The 15,786-nt window shown below is 45.6% G+C and overlaps 1 long non-coding RNA gene and 4 other non-coding genes across 6 annotated transcripts; 3 read left to right on the forward strand and 2 right to left on the reverse strand.

Moving 5' to 3' along the window:
• Positions 1-58: 58 nt before the first annotated feature.
• TRNAG-CCC (transfer RNA glycine (anticodon CCC)) lies at positions 59-129 on the forward strand. The gene has a single exon. It is a non-coding gene; the product is annotated as a tRNA-Gly (tRNA).
• Positions 130-4,184: 4,055 nt separating this feature from the next.
• Positions 4,185-8,585, reverse strand: LOC140688126 (uncharacterized). 2 transcript variants are annotated; one of them, XR_012062882.1, is made up of 2 exons: positions 8,484-8,585; positions 4,185-7,447 (listed from the first exon to the last, which is right to left on the reverse strand). It is a non-coding gene; the product is annotated as an uncharacterized lncRNA (long non-coding RNA). The 2 variants fall into 2 exon arrangements; XR_012062883.1 differs by lacking the exon at positions 8,484-8,585 and adding an exon at positions 8,106-8,434.
• Positions 5,161-5,232, forward strand: TRNAQ-CUG (transfer RNA glutamine (anticodon CUG)). The gene has a single exon. It is a non-coding gene; the product is annotated as a tRNA-Gln (tRNA).
• Positions 8,586-10,066: 1,481 nt separating the features above from the next.
• LOC116277958 (U1 spliceosomal RNA) lies at positions 10,067-10,230 on the reverse strand. Its single transcript, XR_004187376.1, has one exon. It is a non-coding gene; the product is annotated as a U1 spliceosomal RNA (small nuclear RNA).
• Positions 10,231-13,298: 3,068 nt separating this feature from the next.
• LOC116284972 (U1 spliceosomal RNA) lies at positions 13,299-13,462 on the forward strand. The gene has a single exon (XR_004194657.2). It is a non-coding gene; the product is annotated as a U1 spliceosomal RNA (small nuclear RNA).
• Positions 13,463-15,786: the final 2,324 nt, after the last annotated feature.

The raw sequence follows: 15,786 nt of genomic DNA on the forward strand, positions 1-15,786 counted from the left end.
AAAAAATCTATTTTAGAATTATTTTTCAAAGAACTTGCTAGAGAGAAACCAGCCGGTTGCATTGGTGGTTCAGTGGTAGAATTCTCGCCTCCCACGCGGGAAACCCGGGTTCGATTCCCGGCCAATGCATGGCATTTAAGAGCACGTGCAGCCCCGCATTGGAGCTCCCTTTCCCTTTTACTAAGGGGGAGGTTTTTCCTCCTCATCCTTCTTGAATCCCATTGGCTGGTCTAATTAAATTGACACAAGATTAAGAAGAGGAAGGAATTCTTTTAATTTGTACACATGCTGACGAGCTCATAGAAATAGGACGTCCTAAGAGACGGAAGCCGACTGTTTACACACCATTTTTAGACAAAGAAGTAATTATTCGTGAAGATTAACAAAACAAATAGGTTTGTTCTTGGGGTAACAGACTAATGAAGTAACAAAATTTGTTTGTACAGCTTTCTTAGCTTTGAGTTTCCCAACTCTGTTGATACCAGCACATGCGAGATTTATCTTCTGCTTTTAGGGGAAAGAAGAGGGTAATCAGTGTAGGTTTTATTATTTTTTGTTATCATTTTTTTCCCTCCCCTGGCTGTTTCTCAAGTAACTTTATTTCAAAATAATCGATACATGTGCCATTGAGGCACATTTTGGGGTCGCCTGCTCCCTGGGTCCCAACATTTTGGACTATTTATTGCTCAGGCAAGTCAGGTCATTTTTGTTCCTCCAGGATTAGCCAAGACATTAAGGGAAGAAAATGGGGACTGATCCCCCCAGGTTATTTCTGGAGCAGAACACATTAAGAGTTTGTGTCCACAGGGACTTTGCAGAGACTATGTCTGAAATGTCAAGTGTGTCTGATGGGTCTGTGAGGTTTTGCATATTTGGGTTTAAACTAGTGTTACTTTTATTCTTTCTCCTGGCAGATCCTTAGTATCCAAAGAGTCATCTGATTCTTGATTCTCCTGCTGGATCTTGCACAAACCACTGGGTGACATCTCACTGTGGAGTGGGGATCAAGAACTGAAATTCCGAAAAGGAGAGGAGCCTCAGTACCCAGCAGACACCCAGTGGAGGGGGAGGAGTTAAGGGTCCCTAGAAGGGGGATACCTGGGGAGGAATCACTGGGAAAGGAGGGGAACCATGTAGAGGGGCCTCAGGCCTTCCTGTGGACGTAGGCCTCAGGCCTCGGTCTCTGGTGATCCTAGTAAAACTAAGGATGAGCTCCCAAATGGAGAGCAGCATGTACAAGAAAATGCACTGATCCTTCAACAACCGGGAATTAGGGGCGCTGACCCACACACAGTGGAAAACCTAGCGTAACTGTATAGTTGGCCCTCCTTATTGTTTTAGCCGATTCCGTCTGAATCTGCAGCATTTAATATTGTAGTATTTAGTATTCAAAAAAATCCAGATGTAGATAGATCTGCACAGTTCAAACCTGTGTTACTGAAGGATCAACTGTAAGTTTCATCACCCCTGTTTGTTTTGCACTCCACCAGGGAAATCTTCTGTTTAGGAAATCATTTTTATGCTCACACAAACAGCACTTGTGGAGTAGGAGGCCATGAAGATTATTAGCTCTGGTGGTTTGGAAAGGGAGGCTCAGGAAAAAGAAAGCCCAGGGATCATCTGGTTTGTCCACACCTGTTTTCATGAACTATTTTCCTCAGCAAAGCTTCTGTGTGTTCCAGATGTCAAGCTGCAGCTGTCACATTGGCAGACTGAGTAAATGTCACTGATAATTTCTTTCTTGAGAAGATAAGAAATGATTAACCCAAGCACAAGGAATATAGTCAGTATTTTATAATAATGTTAAATGGAGTATTATCTACAAAAACACTGAATCACTATGTGTTACACCTGAAACTAATAAATATTGTAAATCAACTGCACTTTAATAAATAAATTAAAGTCAAGCAGGCACACAAGAAAGACAAACATGATTGACCCAGAGCCACTGGAATGAGATGCAAGAGCGGAACTTGGAATGATTTTCTCCATTTTGTCCTCTGTCTGCTACCTTTGAACATCAACCTTTCACATATGACAGATCATATTATCCTTCAGTCTCTGTGAAGGGTCATAATTTTTAATTCCTGTAATCTTTGTGTGCTTTTTGCTTCTATAATTCTTCCAGGGTTGACTTTTAGGAGCTGGTCAGCAGACTAGTTTGACATCCTGGATCATTTGTCTGACTTTGGTATTAGGGTAAAACTTGCCTCATAGAATGAGTTAAGAAGTGTCCTTTAAGCGTCTAGTTTCTGGAAGATGTTGTAGAGAATTGGTATCGTTTCTTCCTTAGATAGTTGGTAGAATTCACCAGTGAAACCATCTAAGTCTGGTGCTTTGTTTCAGAAGGTTACTAATTGTTTATTTATTTAATAGATACAGGCCTATTTGGATAATTAATTTCTCCTTGTGTGGGTTTGGTAAATTGTGTCTTTCAAGAATTTGGTTCATTTCATTTAAGTTATCAAATCTGTGAACAGAGGGTTGTTTATAATATTCCTTTAATATAATTTAATGTCCATGGGATCAGTACTGAGTGTTTTTGATTCCTTGAGAATAGGACTTTGTATCTTCTCTCTTTATTTCTTGCTTAGCCTGGCTAGAGGTTTACCAATTTTATTGGTCATTTCAAAGAACCAGTTTTGGTTTCAATTAATTTTTTTGTCTATTAATTTTATTTCCAACTTTGTTGATTTCTTCTCTAATTTTAGTTCTTTCTCTCCTTATGCTTACTTTGGACTTAATCTGTCCCTCTTTTTCAAGTTTCCTAAAGTGGAAGCTTAGGTTATTGATTTTAGATCTTTATTCTTTACTAACATAGGCAGTCAATGCTATGAGTTTCCCTCTAAGCACTGCTTTTTCTTTCGAACTGGCATCCCTGGTTACCTGCAGCTTCGGGATCTGTGCAGCTCCCTGTGCGCCGTTCCCGAGGTGGCCACGAGAGGGCGACGTGGTCCTCCCTGAGACCCATCGCCTTTTTCTTGGTTGACTTAGTATAAAGGAAGGATTTCAGCCGAATTACATTTCCCTATACTTTGCCGGTCAAAGGTGACTGGTGCTGGAACAGAGGTATCCTACCCTTCGTCCCCGCCCCCACCCCCAGGTCTCCCAGGGTCATCCTAAAGCCTGCCTCCTGGGCATCCAAGCCGCGCAAACGTCGGGGAGTCGGTTGTGGACGCTCAGCCGCCCCACGTGGGAGCCACCTCCCTCAGTGTCCCAAAGACCCGCGGTGAGTCCTGACCAGAAAGGAAGGCATCCATGCTTCTCGCGTTTGTGGGAAGTATTCCCACACTTGCCTCCCAGACTGTGCAAACCCATGACGATGTTCGGGGACATTCGTTACCTGCAAAGGAAGGAGGAGCGGGGAGGAGCGCTAGAGACAGAAGGAGCGAGAGAGGAGATGCGGGAGCATCGGACGGATGGGGAGAGGAAAGGGCTGGGGAAAGGATGACGAGAAAGCGAGGAACGCAGGGAGATGAGAGCGAGGTGGAGCAACAGAAAGGGAGGAGGATAGAGTGGGAGAGGAGGGAGAGAGAAAAGGCAGTGGAGGAGCAGGAGGAGGAGGGAGAGTTATATTCCCAGGCTAGTTCTGTTCACCAGCCCCCAACACGGCAGTTCCCACCACCACCACATCCCCACCTCCTGCCCTGGGCTCTGAGACCCAACACACTTTCGTCCCTCAAGCACCGCCTCTCCACCCATCGCAGTTCTAACCTCATTTGAATCGCTCCCTGCCCGTTGTCAGAGCCCGGTTCTCTGGGTTTCCTGGCCATTCTATCATCTCTCACCATGCTTTCAACAGATTCCTTTTCTTCCTATTATCAGCCAGACTCCATTTCTGGTTCCTGCAGTCACAAACCTTGACTGATGTTAAAGTTCTCCAGGAGGAGCACATTGCGTTGTTTGTTGCCGCTCAACTTCTCTATTTTCCAGAAGGAAGTTTCATCTCCTCCTCATCCCTGAGCTGTGAACTTTCTCTTCATCACAAGAGTCACCCTTTTGTCTCCCTCTTTCAGTCACCCGATCCATTTCCTGGGGACAAAATATGTCTCCCAGCAACAATGGGCATTTTTCTGACTGATTTTTAGCCAGTAGCTTTTTTTCTTTTAATGCTAATTTTCTGCTCTATGTATTGAATAAATGAAGAAACAGCTTTGGGATAAAATGAAGAACTAAAGGGGAAATGAAATAAACAGATTTTTATTTTGAGGCATAATATGGATTTATAGCTAGCATGTATGTAAATATTGAGTATGGTAGTATTCTGTGTACGTAAATGCTGTACACACTGTAAGACAGCTAGGATAAACATACCCTGTGATTCACAATGAGCGGTCTTGGGTATCTGGATACATGCTAGCTTTTTAAAAACCGTGCAATTTCTAGGTCATGATATATTAAGAAACTGGAACAGAACTGACTTGTTCAAGCTCTGACAAAACAGTCTGTGACTGCCTAAGTGTCAGAGCACTGCCTTGTAGCCTCCTTGGTATGTGGTTGATTTTGAGTCACAGCAGGTGACTATGGGCCGTTTGTCTGAGTGTTTTGAGTAAATATTAAACATGGTTGATTACTTTGTATTGTAAATCTAACAAATATACATTTATTGTAAGTAAAATTTACCCCAAAATTAGACGAACAGGAGAGTTCCCTGCCTCCCAATCCCACTCTGCTGTTGACATACTTTATGTAGTACATGTAGGAGGTGGTGGCGGCTGTGGAGTGTAACCAGTGCTAAGTGGCCAGGGGACCCAGGAAAATGCCAAGTCCTGCCTTGATCATCTGCCCTCTCTGGGCAATGGGAAAAGTGTGAAGGCAAAGAAAAGGGAAATCACACTTAAGATTTGCAGAAATCTTACCTCAGGGTCGGAAACTGTCAGATTGAGGTAGAATATGTGGTTTATGACGGTGACTTATGGGGTTCTTCCCTGGCCTGAAACCCAAAGTGGATTTTACCTCATTTCTGGAAGTGCCAGTGAAATGAGAGAAGTCAATGAAAAGAGGAGCCAAGAGAAAGCAAGACGGTGACTGCCCACGCTTGTCAACCATATTCAGGTCGTCGAATCAGTAGAAGAAATGCCTTGGAGTATCCGTGGGAAGTCTGGATGCTAAGTAAGTACTTACTCATCCTTGGTGACATATGGGCGGCATATAGTGAGAGGTTCCATGGTGTAATGGTGAGCACTCTGGACTCTGAATCCAGCGATCCGAGTTCAAATCTCGGTGGGACCTTTCTGTTTAACTTGGAGACTTTTTATCCCTCAAATGGGGCATGCTTTCCCGCTCCCGCGTGTCCTCCTCTGGGGACTGGAAAGCCCAGGTTCTGGGAAGGAAGCTCGTGGACCCGAGTCCCTCCGGCTCCAGCTATCTCCCAACGCTCTGCGGTCTCCTTAGGAGGACGGGTCCCTGAAAGCGGTTCCTCCCGGTGGCGCGGTCCACATGGACATGGCGGGCAGGTGGGGGGACCCAACCCGGGGTGACCCCACTGGACCCGGGCGGCTCGGCCCGTCTCCAGACATCAGAGGCCCTGCCTCGGCCGCCAAGGGCGCAGAGACAGAGCCAGTGCCACCCTCTCGTCGGGTCACCCTGGGTCTCGGGGGTAAAGGGCAAAGGCTGCGCCCCCTGAACCCTGCACAGCGAGGGGCTTCACACCGCACGTTTTGTAACCGCGCGATCGTCCCTGTGAGTAAATGGCCGTGTGAGGGGCAGTGATGTCACTGATCAGCCAGGAGAGAGCCTGTGTCTCAGTTTTCGCCTCGATGGTTGCAGACCTGAATTGGAAGTCCTGTGTTTTATTCAGATGTCCTATTTTATTCCGAGTTTTAATTGATCCTGTTCCAGGATGTCTGATTTCATTCAAAATTTCTCCCTCCTAAGTCTCCACTGGACACGAAAGCCGCTGTCAGGCTAAGGAAATCTGGTCCTTTCGTCCCACATTCAGCCAGAAAGAGGAGCCTGGGCCGCGGATGCCAGCGTCTCCGGGGGCGAAGGTGAGACGAGCCCGAGCTGCTCCGAATCCCGATCCGCGGGCTTCCCTTCGTCCTGCCCCGACTCTGCTCCACCGAGAGGACGCCCAGGACGGGACCGGACGGAAAGACGTTCATTCTTTTCTCGGTAGAAAAATATGGATGCGGATTGTGATGGACTTGAATAGTTAATTAAAATGTTCGCTTCCAGGTGCTAAAGAGCATCTCACTGATTTTTATATTTTGGAAGTTTCAGTGGTTATAAAGGACTGATGACACGGCTGTCTTTGGGGGGGGCTCACTTTGGAGGACGTGAAAAGAAAGGTGTGAGGCCGGCCAAAAAATCCGAGGAACAGAAAGAGCAGAAGAAAACAAATAATGACAAAGAAAGGAGAAAGGGACTGGAAGCGAGCGGAGCTGGGCGAGCACTGCTGCGGGGCAGTCGCTGGGTTTGCGCGACCACAGCTCCTCACTCTGGGGTGCTCCCATCCTTTACTGATGCCCTCGAGAATGCGGTTCCGCCCCAAATCGAGAAGCTGCTCTCCTGGCATTTGTTCTTGCGAAGTTTCCTTTGCCGGTTCGGTTTGGAGGGGTCAGGTGAATCGTGTTCGTTTGCAAGTGAGTGGAACCCTTGGCGGCTGCCTTGGAGATGACTGGCGGGTAGGGAAACAGACAAACTCCAGTTTTTCCTTTGCAGGCCGGTCTGCAGGACCTGGGGTGGGAAACTAGAAAATCAAAGAGCTTAACAATTTTTACTTAGAGATAAGGAGATAAATAGCCAAACAGTTGGTTACATGAGTTGAAAGTAGTTATCCTTGGAACAAAGAATGTGGGATGGGATCAGGGCCTACTGTTTTCCATAAGTTTGTAAACATATGTCATTTTGATTTGTAACTATATATGGTATTTTAAAAATTCATTGCTTGTATTTTGAATTTAAATTTTTATGTAGTCATTTGTGTCATTCTTTTAAAATTCTGGGTCTTGTGTCATGTGTAGAAATGTTTTCTACTGTAAAACCATGAATTTTTTATTGGGACATTCCTGAAGCCAGGAACTGGACTATTACTCCCCTTTTGATGAGCTGATCAGATGAGCTAATAAACTACCAGATCCTCCCAGCCCAGGATATTACTGCTGGTCAGAGAGGATTACTTCACTCTCTCTAGGAGGGTCCACAGCCACTGAAAAGTAACAGTAACTTAAATAGAATCCATTTTCATCACACCCAGTCTTTATGCAGTGTTGCACCCAAAAATACAAGAGCTATGTAAGATGTTAGGTCCCCAGGCCTGGTCTACAAGGTTGACATGGGTTTACTCATTAATCCTTTCAACAGGCCTGTATCATATCTTCGTCCTCAGAGTACATCCGGGAAACTGAGACATGAAAAAGTTAAGTAACTTGTCCAGTCATTCAGTTAGTGAGATTTGAAAGCAGGAATTTCAACCAAAGCCAGCCTGGTTCCACAAGATATGCTCCTAATCAAAGAGAAAGACAAATGGTTAAAAAAAAAAACTTGACAAGAAATTTAAATCTGTGTAGTTTTTTTTTTTTTGAAAAAACACCTAGGAGTCATGTAACAGGCATAAAACTGTCCTAAATATCCTGACCCATCTGCCTCCCAAACATTCTTTTTAATTAAACAGCTGCTCCCCCAAATCTCCAACTTAAACAGAAATCCTGCCAGAATCAGGTTTTCCCTCCCCTTTATCTTTTCCTCTCACCTACCCCATACCTCTTCCATGTCTATTCTGTTCTTTCACTTCCAGGTCATTCACTTTTTAAATTTAAAAATGAAAACTATATAAAGAAAAAAATAGTCATCTATATTCCCACCACCTGGAATTAACTACTGTCAACATTTTAATGTATTTTTCTTCAAATCTATTTTTAAGTTATTCTAATTTTTTGCAAAAATTATACATGCTTATACAAAATTCAAACGATGCATAACATAAATATGTAAAAATTTTGAAACATCTTAAATTCAAAAATTACTTTTGTTAAGTTTAGGTAGATATTGATGGAGTGATTTTGCTATATCTGCAGAGAAAAGGATATATATACAAATATGCTTTTATGAAGTTGAGCTCTTAATATAAGCCACACACACTGCTAGGTGTATTATTAGATTACCTCATGTAGCCTTCACAAGAACTTTATACAGTACTTATTATTATCTTCATGTGACACTTGCAAAATTGGCCTAGCACATTGAAGGAGCTGGCCCAAGGTCAAACAGAAGGCAAGTGGTGGCACCAGGACTCAAAAGGAGGTTCCCCCAGAGGTTGGGTTCCAAACCACAGGCCCAATCCGAGGTCTTCGTAATAAGTCTGATAAGCCTGGAAATCAATATCCAAACAGTTCTTAGTCAGAGTATCGATCAACTTCTTTTTGTCAGAAACTCCCTGAGCAGGGATCCAGAGCATAATAGTGCAGACAACCTTGAAATGGAGGAAATCCGCTAAAAACTCTAAAAACCCGTTTTCTCATCAGTAAGGCAATAAAAGTTACCTTCGGTCTTGGTTCAGGTACTTTATATTTGAGCAAGGAAGTCTCCCGCTGCCTGGGAAGAGTAGGACGTACGTACTGCCCTTTTCAGTTCTCTACTCGATTGGCATCCAGGGCTTTTTAGTTTTCTTTAGACCTACCCTCAAGTATCAACCCACCCCCCACCCCCCACCCCCACCACCCCCACCACCCCACCACCCCACCACCCCACCCCACCACCCCACCCCACCACCCCACCACCCCACCACCCCACCACCCCCCAACCCTACTCCACTCCACTCCGACTCCCAGCACCCTTCAGGTCTCAGTAGCTTCCGGGCTGAGTGAATCTGAGTGCCGTTCCCGAGGTAGCCACCAGGGGGCGATAGTACTTCCCTCCGTGGTCTACCTTTTCCGTTTGGTCAGAACTTGATGGATCAGATGTGAGAACGAAGCAAAAGAACAATATATCCTGGGAAAGGGGGTGCCAAGAAGCCCCACAACTGCCAACAATGGACCTAGGGTTTTCTTCAAAACTGTAGTTCAATATTTTCACATAGGGAAAAAGCTGAAACTAATTCTGGCTCAGAAAAAAATCTTATGTACAATTCCCACTGCCATATAAAGCAAAGACATGTTAAGGAAACTTTCTAACTTGCCAGGCTACTGAAGCATGTCAGGTGCAAGCTGGAGGTTAAAAGAAAGCCACTGTTTTCTGCTTCTGAAGGAAAGTAAAAAGAGTAGGCCTTAGAGAAAAAGTAGGGGGAAGAGGGAACTGGATTCAGAAACATGAAGAGACTGCTCGGGCTGGGAGGGATGAATGGGGTGGTATCTAGGGAATTCTCTAGCAATGGTTGTAAGGTGTGGAAGAAAGGCAGCTGACAAGCACGAAATGGAAGTCTGAGAAAAGACTAGACGGCCGGAAAGCGATAGAAAAATGGCTAGTCGCAGACCTCTCACAGCAAAGGCAGAAGAGAAACCGGTAACTGGTACCTCTCCATTTACTTAACCTGGGTTCGTTCCTGGAGGGATCCGATCCATCACTGAATGTTCTGCCTCAGACAAGTCTAACTGCGATTTTGATATGCGATCAAACGAATGCAATATATTTTAGGCACCAAAAAGCTTTTCCCTTACAAAAATTAAAAGCGGTTTAGTTTCACGGAACATAACAGCCAGCTCCTAACAGTTACTGTCCCGCACTAACACGTGAACACCTACGTCTTCTGGCTCACTGCTCCTGCTAACACGCCCAGACAACGTGGGGCATTCGAAGCAAAGCCTGCAGGAGAAAGAAACCCGTGGCTCTTGAAAAACCCTCACCGCTATCTTCCGAAAAACACACTAACCAGAACCTAGTGAAGTAACACCTAAGCATGCATCTCTAAACGGCCGGACAACCGCGCAGAGAAGTTTCTTCACAGTCCCACAGCCACCCAGCAGATAACGCCAGCGACTTAACAACCAACCCCGCCGCGCCGAAACTATGAAACGCAGACACTGCATCTGCAGAGAACACTCGTTAGGGTCCTACCACCAGCCGATACGCTCCAGGAGCTCCCAAGCAACGGAAAGATTAACAGTCTGCTTTTAGTTCACAGCCAAATCAGGGGAAAGCGCGAACGCAGTCCCCCACTACCACAAATTATGCAGTCGAGTTTCCCACATTTGGGGAAATCGCAGGGGTCAGCACATCCGGAGTGCAATGGATAAGCCTCGCCCTGGGAAAACCACCTTCGTGATCATGGTATCTCCCCTGCCAGGTAAGTATGAGTTGCGGATCCGCCGCCCCACCACAGCCTCATACGCCTCACACTGTACACACAGGGTCACTTTGCTCCCCGAGCCTTCCTAACCCTTCCGCACAGCTGCCACATGCAGTTTCAAGCAACGGCCCTGGACTCGCTCCCACAGCACGGGAGATCGATCGTGTTTAAGCGCCAGATGACGAACCAGCAGCCCCTGCGCTGAGATATCTACATAGGACACGCCCCAACCGTGAAGTGAACGGGAATTAGCGCTTCCCTCCAGCACGCGCCCCGCCTTAGTCCGCTTCTCCCTCCTCCCACGCCGTCCAGCCGGCCAACCAGCGGGCCGGACGCCGCTGGGGGAAGTGACGTCGATCTCTCCCGCCCCCGCCCGTTGGGGCGGTGCGCTTCGCTGTTTAACCTTTGGACTGCCGCGCACCAGGCTGGCGGCCGGCTGAAGTCTGGGCACCTTTTTTTTTTTTTTGAAATTATGGCTTTCACGGCGTAGAGCAGAACATTTAGCTCAAAAGCTACTAGGGGTTGAATCTTCCACCACTTTGGTGCTAACTGCTATATCACTCCTTGAATGGCTGTGTCCTGCCCCCTTCCATCCTGTCTCAAGAAGCCCATTAAAAATAGGAGACTAAGAGGCAGTTGGGCAATTGATGCTTATATGCCATCCCGAGCTAAAGCTATAGGATAGGGATCTGGGGACTGAAGGTGGAGAAGGGGCAACAATAGGACAAGTTCAGCAAGGCCCAATCTGGCTATGTTCACCCTACAGAAGTGGATCCTGGCCACAATTCAACCCCAGTAGACCTTGAGTCCCAAGATAACCGGAGATTTGACTCCCAGTAGCCCTTGAGCTTCATTATATGCTCATTGTAATATATTAGTATGGCAAATAACATGCCCAGGGGTGCTGTGACAGTTCCTAGGTTGATATAAAGGTCAAAAAGTGGGCTGTGGCCAGATTCCTTGGGAATCCCCGCCTCTTCCCCAAAATAGTTGAAATAATCCTCCCACTTGTTAGCATATGAAGTTACTGAGCCCATAAAAACTAACACTCTCCCCTATCAACACACACACAACCCCCTCATGGCCGCATCTCTCCCTTCTGAAAGAGACAGACTGCACTCCCAGAGAGTGTGTGTACTTTTTTTTTTTTAATGTGCATCTACTTTTACTTTGAGCTGAGCACCCAACCGCCAAACCTCATGGCCTTTCTCCTGCCTTCTGAGATAGTCTACACTCTTGTCTATGGAGTATGTATCTCTCTAAGTAAGTCTACCTTTACTTAACTGTGGCTCCGTCTTGAATTCTTTCCTGCGTGAAGCCAAGGACCCACGTTTGGCGGGGCGCGTCCCAGGGACTCAACTAAGACCTGGGACACAGCCATCTTCTCACCCTGCTTTTTCCTGTATCACCTGCGTCTGGTAGTAGACGACACCCTTATTCAGGCTGAGAAACTTAACAAACAAACCATGCTACTTTTTAAATTTACTACCCTAAGCCCAAACTCTGTTTAGATTCTTATACTAGTTGAGCATGCAAAACCTAAGTTTCTTTGTCTTGTCAATTACAAACTCATTGTTTCTTTGACTAAGAAATGTAAAAGCTCCCTGCTTTGGCAACTACTTAGGTTCCATTTCTATGAGCTCTCCAAGCACACTAATTAAAATTTGTTTCTTTTTCACCTATAATCTGTCTTTTGTCAATTTTATTATTACTCTAGTCTCAAGGACTGAAAAACGATAGAGTGGGAAATTCCCCCTCCCTGCCCATCATGACACATCTGATCCCATCATAAGAACCCCACACTCATGAGGCAACTCCAAATACTATTACATTGGGGGGTTAGAGCCTCGATATATGAAGTTTAGGGGGATGCAATTCAGCTGATAGCAATAGGAAGAGAAAGGTTAGTTACTAGACCCAGTGTAATGTTGGGGAGGATCACTGGACAGGACCATGGTCTTTGTAGTAGGAATCCATGGGTGAGTCCAAATTGAGGCCTGACAGGGAAGTTGCTGGAGGGTTTAAAAATACCTTGACCTCTCTCCCCTCCTTTCCGATCTCCTTCCATTGACTGCACCCACCTGGAGCCAGAGGACAAGAAAGACCAGGAAATGCTGGCTGTGAGGGTCAGGCACACAGATCAGGGCAGAGAGGGAATCTGGGAAGGCAGAGAACATTCAGCACAAATATAATGTGAAAGAGAGAACTTCCAAAAAATGTACAACTCATAGCGCATGGAACATATGCAAGGAGAAATGTTAAATAATAATCTTCAGAAAAAAGGTAAAATCACAATTCGCATAGTTGTTACAAATGAACATGTGCTAAAAGAACGTTTACTCATTCGGCAGAGAGTAGCAGACAGATGTTTAAGTCTGTTCAAAGACAGAGTCAAAATAACACCTAAAGATTGAAATAAAATGAATGAAGTTGTCGATGAATGAAACTGAACTTCCAAGAATGGAGTAAATTTCACTGCCAGTTGAGAAGCTTAATGCGTTTTACGGGGCAGACACACAACACTCCATCACAAAGAGAACTGGCTTTTAAAAGAACTGGCTTTCCCCGTAATCCTAAATGTTCTGCTCTACGCCGTGAAAGCCATAATTTCAAAAAAAAAAAAAAAGGTGCCCAGACTTCAGCCGGCCGCCAGCCTGGTGCGCGGCAGTCCAAAGGTTAAACAGCGAAGCGCACCGCCCCAACGGGCGGGGGCGGGAGAGATCGACGTCACTTCCCCCAGCGGCGTCCGGCCCGCTGGTTGGCCGGCTGGACGGCGTGGGAGGAGGGAGAAGCGGACTAAGGCGGGGCGCGTGCTGGAGGGAAGCGCTAATTCCCGTTCACTTCACGGTTGGGGCGTGTCCTATGTAGATATCTCAGCGCAGGGGCTGCTGGTTCGTCATCTGGCGCTTAAACACGATCGATCTCCCGTGCTGTGGGAGCGAGTCCAGGGCCGTTGCTTGAAACTGCATGTGGCAGCTGTGCGGAAGGGTTAGGAAGGCTCGGGGAGCAAAGTGACCCTGTGTGTACAGTGTGAGGCGTATGAGGCTGTGGTGGGGCGGCGGATCCGCAACTCATACTTACCTGGCAGGGGAGATACCATGATCACGAAGGTGGTTTTCCCAGGGCGAGGCTTATCCATTGCACTCCGGATGTGCTGACCCCTGCGATTTCCCCAAATGTGGGAAACTCGACTGCATAATTTGTGGTAGTGGGGGACTGCGTTCGCGCTTTCCCCTGATTTGGCTGTGAACTAAAAGCAGACTGTTAATCTTTCCGTTGCTTGGGAGCTCCTGGAGCGTATCGGCTGGTGGTAGGACCCTAACGAGTGTTCTCTGCAGATGCAGTGTCTGCGTTTCATAGTTTCGGCGCGGCGGGGTTGGTTGTTAAGTCGCTGGCGTTATCTGCTGGGTGGTTGTGGGACTGTGAAGAAACTTCTCTGCGCGGTTGTCCGGCCGTTTAGAGATGCATGCTTAGGTGTTACTTCACTAGGTTCTGGTTAGTGTGTTTTTCGGAAGATAGCGGTGAGGGTTTTTCAAGAGCCACGGGTTTCTTTCTCCTGCAGGCTTTGCTTCGAATGCCCCACGTTGTCTGGGCGTGTTAGCAGGAGCAGTGAGCCAGGGCCATGAAAGCAGGCGCTCATTGATTAGTGTGAAATAAAAACTGCCTCGTGTTGGCCGGGTGAATTTTCGGATATATGCGTTTTTGGTTAGTTTGTGTTAGTTTTACTTTGACTGTGCTTGGCATTTGTATTCCTTTAGAGTTTAGAGAGTTCTTAAAAGTTTTTAAAAAAGGTGTTCTAGAAGCATCTTGGAACTTTCCTGAGAACAGACTGCCATTAGCTAAAGTCTTTGCTAGAATCTTGCAGGAACATATTGGAGAAGTGAAACCCACAAAATAAGGAAAGTATGCTTATAAACTCCCAACCTTAAAGAGGAGTGTTCTTACTGATTCTTTGTTAAGGACTTAAATACCTGAGGCTGACCCAAGAGCAGAGAAGCTGTAGGAAGAGATCCGGCAGGAGCTCTAAATTGCTGGAGGCCTCCTGTTACCTATCGGCAGATATAATACACGTGTGAGCAACAGCAACGTTCGTGGCCTTCCCTGCCTTTCCCAGGGTCCAAAAGAATGTCTTCCTACGGCCTAAGCTAACCCAGAACTATGCAGGAGGGAAATTCTGGGAAATGTACTTCCAGCTTAGCAAAACTGACACAGAGCCACCACAATCTACCTCTTGCAGACTTGGCATACACACACACACACCCTTCTTCCTCCCCTTCCTCCTCCTTTTGAAACCATTTTTAACTTAAAGACAAAAGCAAAATCATGTTTATCTTAAACAATGAAAAACATGACAACCCTTCTCCAGAAGAAGTCTCTTATTTGTCTTTGGTTTTCTCTTTTCGGAGTGGTATTTATTCTACCTTTGATATCCTGTAACTTAAATACTGAGATTAAATTTTACTATCAACACATCTTCTGTTAGCTGATAGTGGGATGAAAGAGAAGAGAAAAATATTGGTTGAGACACATAAAGCTGTTTGTATCATAATAAGGAAGAAATTTTGTGACTATTACAGTCCTCATTTTTGCAACTGTCACTGGTATTTATAATTCTCTTCTTTACCACTATCAAAAAATAAAATTCAGCTAAGTAAATTCGAAGAGCTAACTGACTATTCAATGATTTAGGGACTGCTGTCATATCAGGGGCTGAACTGTTTGCTGTTGACTGTGTGCGCACTCACTAATGGCTGTAACCAGATTAGCCATGGCGAGTGGAACCCATGTTGCTGAAACAACGCATAATCTGCATCTTTGCTTTAAAGTCTGCTAAATCCAACATCTGAGACATCTTGGAGTTGTTTTCTTTTGACTGCTTTTTTCTCTTTTTTAGAATATGTATTGAATGGGTCACATTTTTCTGTTTCTTTGCCTGTCTAGTATTTTTTATTGTGTATCAGATATTTTGAATAATACATTATAGAGATTCTGGATTCAGATACCTTCCTCCTAAGAGTATCAACTTTTGTTCTAGTAAGCACTTTGATTACTGACAGATGCACTTGAACTTGTCTAGGACTGGATTTATAGTTTGTTTAAGTAGTTTTGTAAAAAGCCCAAGGTGTTTACCAAAGCCCTCTTTGGTGTGACTCAACCTCCAAACCCCCCTTCTCCTCTGCTCATCTTGTCAGGGTTTGGTTTTATCCTTTGTTAGGCAGGGTCAAGAGTAGGCCTCACAATAGGGCGTGGTCTTTACTCATAAAATAGCCTTTCTGGAGTATCAACTGAATGCTCAGGGTGGTAAAGAACTGTTAAGAAGGCCTGAATTCCAATGTTGCCAGCAGAGATCTCTAAGATCTCTGTTCTGTTTTCCATCTTGTAGCATCTGTTGTCTGGTAAACCTTGGGTACTAACTCTCCACACATGAGCCCAGCACTCAGCAAATGACTAGCAGAAGACCCAGTATGGACTTGTGAAAACTAGCCTCCCAACAGTCTTCTCCTTTCTGGTTCTCTGCTCTGCAGATACCAGCTGCTTTAGCTGCCCTCCGATCCATGCCT

The sequence above is a fragment of the Vicugna pacos genome, chromosome 21 (genome assembly GCF_048564905.1).
Source record: "Vicugna pacos chromosome 21, VicPac4, whole genome shotgun sequence".
Taxonomy (NCBI): domain Eukaryota; kingdom Metazoa; phylum Chordata; class Mammalia; order Artiodactyla; family Camelidae; genus Vicugna; species Vicugna pacos.